This window comes from Acyrthosiphon pisum, unplaced genomic scaffold (genome assembly GCF_005508785.2).
Source record: "Acyrthosiphon pisum isolate AL4f unplaced genomic scaffold, pea_aphid_22Mar2018_4r6ur Scaffold_21437;HRSCAF=23989, whole genome shotgun sequence".
Lineage (NCBI taxonomy): Eukaryota > Metazoa > Arthropoda > Insecta > Hemiptera > Aphididae > Acyrthosiphon > Acyrthosiphon pisum.
Window position 1 is genome coordinate 2,550 of NW_021770904.1, and position 5,277 is coordinate 7,826.

A 5,277-nucleotide genomic window follows, 5' to 3' on the forward strand; every position below is an offset into this window, starting at 1 on the left:
GGCGAATGACTGACTAAAATAATATATTACAATGCGGTTTACATGTTTAATACATATAAAGTAAAACAATGACGTTCAATAGACCAGGAAAAATAGGTCATAATAATAGACACCTAGCTACAATAACCGAAATTTAAAAAAAAATATATTATAAATGGTATATTATTATATTTAAATTGCAAATGCCCAGGTATTGATACTGACGAACTAATAAGTTAAAAGTTGATTTCATTTTAACTTTTTAAATTATTAATTTGTTACTTTTAAGTTAACTTCTAACTTAACCTAATTGTTTTTTAATTTACTTGAAATCAACGAATTCAATTTTAATTTTAAGAATTTGAGTTAATTTTCTAAGTTCTCAGTTTTATTTTATTACATTTCAATTGATTATTTTTAAATAGTTAAAAAACATTTTATTTTGGTAAAGCTATACATATATTCACAGATTTAAATCTAGTTTTTTCTCTTTCTTCGTGTTTTTTTATTTCATTTAAGTTTGTTTCTTGGAATTTTCCAATATTTCCACACTTACAATAAATTCTAACCCAAATTTCTGCTTATCAGATTCAATAATAAAAAATTCGGTTAAAATATAAGCTCAATTGCCGGCGGGTCTACCCGATGTAATTGTACAATTTTAGTAGCCCAATAATCGTAAACCATTTAAAAAAAAATGTCGGTTATGGCCCCGTTCTCGGTGCTTAATCGATAACTGCTTATAGTCAACGAGCCCTACATACTGCAGTATACATTTTGTCAAAACACCATGTTTCATTGATAAAAACCCCTCTCAAATTATTTCATAGTCAATCCATCAATTATTATTATAGTAAACAATAACGACATAATGAATGGGCGTAGGTATGATACTAAAATCTACTCGGTTTAATAATTATTTATTTGAAACGTGTGGACATTTCTTGCGACCAGGTAATACAGATTACTATAATTACTTAAATATTTTATCTACCTATGTTACATATTTTTAATTGGATACTGCAATTTTATTCATATTTTTTAAGAACCTTATACACATGTCACAGACAATTGTGATCATTGTGAACTGTGACTAGATAATTGTATAATATGAAATTCGTCTTATCTTCTTAAGGTGAACATTTTGCGATGGATTATTTTTATAATATAATCAAAATTAACCACAGTTTATTTCGTGTAAATCTACACACCGAAGACGATATTTTCAACTTCATACAATTATATTCACAACGAACCCAAACGATTTGGCGCGTTATGAAATCCTTTAAATCCCAAAAAAATGACGTTTGGTAAGTATTACATTTGTTATTATATTATGTCGCTGTGCACAAAACAAATCTGCATGTCAATCGCTTTATTGGAAAAAAATTAAATGCGAACGTATTTTTATTAATGATAACAATTTGTGTATATATTTTAAACGAAATTTCTACAGTAAAATCTTCAGAAGTATTTACAATGGCTTGCATAAGCTTTTAAAAAATCCAGATAAAAATATAAAGCCAAGCAAATGTGAGTGCCAATCAGAAATTGAATTTGAAATCAAATGTTCGACCACAAGAGAAAAAAATAGCGATCCCTATTTAAAAGTAAATATTATATTTGTTAACTCTCATGAAAATTTTCGTCATATTTTACTTAAACTAAGTTATGTTGGTATATTATGGTGTTTTTAGAACGGTTTACCGGCAATTGTGAGATTCAGAAACAACCATAACCATTTAGTTCCAGCCCTACCTTTGTCGAAATCCATAACGGACAAAAATATATAAATAACGTTTGATAAAGGCTTAGGTAAGTTTAGTCTTATTACACGTATTGTGGGTAATATTACGATTATTGTAGATCTAATCGAATCTTATATTCTTATATTAATATTTAAAAATATATACAGTACTTTATCTTAGCGCTATGATAGTTAGAATAATATAAACCCTACCTAAGTCTTTTTTTTTTTGTGAAATTACTTAACAGAGCCAGTAAATATACGTCAAGCTTATAACATTGGAACCAGCCCGAATTCAAGGCCGGCAGTTGTCGACGTCACACATTTGTCAGACGTAAATAATAATATTATTCCATCGAATCGATTCTGAAACTATTAATATATTTTGAAGTCTGACGTTTTAAATGTTTACGTTTTGTTTTTTTTTTTTACGAATTCAGGACGACGTAGAGATTATGGAAATCACTGATCTCGATATCAGTGACCAGATTATGGACAACAATTTGTACGGCAAGTGGGAGGACGCAAATATACTATGCGAAATCGTGGAGACGAATGACAACATACGCCTCGGACCGGGGCAACTGGTCGTCAACAACGGCGAACGCGCCAAATCCAACGGCACCTCCCATCAGTTGGTGGACACCAGTTACAGAAAAGACTATAGCCGGAAGCTAAAAGGCATAATTTCGGACCACCAAAAGGCGAAGTGGCTAAGCGATAAAATGACAACCGAAGCCGATCAAATGAGCCTTTACAAATGCTCGGGGAAAAATTGCAATGAGGTGTTCAGCCACCGGAAAACGTTCGTGCCACACTTGAACGACCATTGTCGCAATGCAAGTAAGACTTACAAGATTGCCAGCTCCATGTCCCCGGCACCCCCACCTCATCATTTCGAAATTCGAAGTGGGCCATTCTTTTGTGCTTGTTTGTGCTTTTCATTCCGACGTTTGTGCTTTCACCGTTCCCGAGATATCGAACTTTCCAAGTGGGGGTGCCGGGGACATGCTCAGCACCCCCACCTCAAAGTTTTGAAATTCGAAGTGGGCCATTCTTTTGTGCTTCGTTTGTGCTTGTTTGTGCTTTTCATTCCGACGTTTGTGCTTTCACCGTTCCCGAGATATCGAACTTTCCAAGTGGGGGTGCCGAGGACATGCTCAGCACCCTCACCTAAAGTTTTGAAATTCGAAGTGGGCCATTCTTTTGTGCTTCGTTTGTGCTTGTTTGTGCTCTTCATTCCGACGTTTTTGCTCTCACCGTTCCCGAGTTATCGAACTTTCCAAGTGGGGGTGCCGAGGACATGCTCAGCACCCCCACCTCAAAGTTTTGAAATTCGAAGTGGGCCATTCTTTTGTGCTTGTTTGTGCTTTTCATTCTGACGTTTGAGCTTTTACCGTTCCCGAAATATCGAACTTTCCAAGTGGTGGTGCCGGGGTCATGCTCAGCACCCCCACCTAAAGTTTTGAAATTCGAAGTGGGGCATTCTTTTGTGCTTCGTTTGTGCTTGTTTGTGCTCTTCATTTCGACATTTGTGCTTTCACCGTTCCCGAGATATTGAACTTTTCAAGTGGGGGTGCCGGTTTAACTGGCAAATCATACCCCCGGATATTTCAACTCTCCTGGGGGTATGATTTTCCTAGGTTATTAGTACTACCGGTACAAATGTCCTAGGATATTTATACCTCCCCATGATGACCTCCCTATCACCTGGGAATTTGTTACCCCCCGTAATATATTCCCAGGAAATTCATACTCCCAGTACAACACTTCTTAGCATTTTTAGACTGGGGGTTATAAAAATCCTCGAACAATTCTGCCCATAATAATATTCAAATCAATATTTTTAACGTTTTTTTTTAGAATTATCATAACCAACAAAAATATAGATTCATTTTTATTTAATATAATTATTATTCAATTATTTTTATATCTAAAAAGTATATTTATTATTTGATTCGCATAATTTTTAAAATATCAAAAAATGTTTACTATATTTACTACTATATTAGTCAGACAGATTAATAATTCTATACACCCATACGGGCATACTTGCAAGGTTAACGTAAACGAATCGACGATTATAATATTATGCGTTGTATCTTAGAAAAAATAAATCGTTACACCAGTAATTTATTTCATCTAGGCTGCAAACGTAGATGCCACCGGAATCGTTCTCGCCTACCTTAAACTAAAAGTCTAGCAACACATGCACTACAGCCTTATACCTTATGCCCTTATGCTAACCTAACTTTTTGACAATTATAGCTAGGGCCTGGATTTATATGCAATAATGCTCATACTTTATAAAAATATACCTTTTAAAATAATAAATAGGTATCCAGAAAATAAATAGGTTCATTTTCAAAAAAATTACTATTTTATTTTAATTATTTTTAAAGTACATAATATGATGAATGTTTAATGGTATCACAGTTTAAAATCACAAATACAAAATTATCATGTACGGCCATAAAATATTCAAAATTAACATTAAAAAAAAAAAAAAATCAATAATAGGTATATTTTAATATATTATAAAATATAACTAATTGTTATTTTGTCTTTTAAGAATTGACAAACATTAAATAGCTAATAATATCCAATTATATTTTTGTCTTGTAATATTTCCCCCCTATTTTATTATTATCTCCATGTAGATATTTAGACCTAAAATAGACATCTTATAGATCTGAAATATTTACTGAGTTATTCATAGTTTAGCATAGGTATTAGCTTCATATATTGTTCTGTATTGAACTTATAAATTATTATACTAAATAAAGTTTATCTATTTATTTTATATACCTAGGTAGGCACTTCAAATACTATTATACTATTATATTATTTTATAGGCATGAAGCACCAATGTTTAGCAATATACAATTATTGAATGTTAGGGTAAGGTAGGTACCTACTTTTTAATTGTATAGTAGGTATGTTGATAGGTATATTAATAAAAAATCCAGATTAATACCTATAATCATTGCATTAACCATTAATTGTCAGTTTAATATGTTTTACTACTATGCATCCTTAAGGAAATGTATTTAAATCAAACCACAACATTGTGTTTACGTTGAGCAATAGATACACATTAGTTTATCTAACAAAATGTCAATTATAATACAATTGTATGCAGTGTATGTAAAATAAAAATAGCTGTGACTATCACATTGGTATTCTTTATTTATTTAATTTAATTCTTATAATGGTTACAGAATTTGTGTGCTTAGTTAAATACCTAATTAAAACCTAATATACCTAGGTATTGTAAACACACATTCAGACTAATACTAACGTTATCGATGAACAGTTCTGTACCTACATAGTAGGTATATTACATTACATATAGTTGCACAATTTGTGTGTTTAATTAAATATATAATCACCAATATAAGCTATTCACGGTGAAACTGAGTGGCTATTTAATTACTTCGAGTATATAAAAATAATTTCACCTAATATATAGTAATAGCATCTATATAGTATCTGTAGGAGTATTTGAACGTTGTCGATAAACATCGACCTGAGCTTAAATTTATTATGAA

The 5,277-nt window shown here is 31.7% G+C and overlaps 1 long non-coding RNA gene across 1 annotated transcript; it reads left to right on the forward strand.

Annotated features, from left to right (window-relative positions):
* Window positions 1–1,166: 1,166 nt before the first annotated feature.
* Window positions 1,167–2,596, forward strand: LOC115034890. Its single transcript, XR_003840128.1, has 5 exons — window positions 1,167–1,289; window positions 1,436–1,589; window positions 1,677–1,794; window positions 1,975–2,060; window positions 2,167–2,596. It is a non-coding gene; the product is annotated as an uncharacterized LOC115034890 (long non-coding RNA).
* Window positions 2,597–5,277: the final 2,681 nt, after the last annotated feature.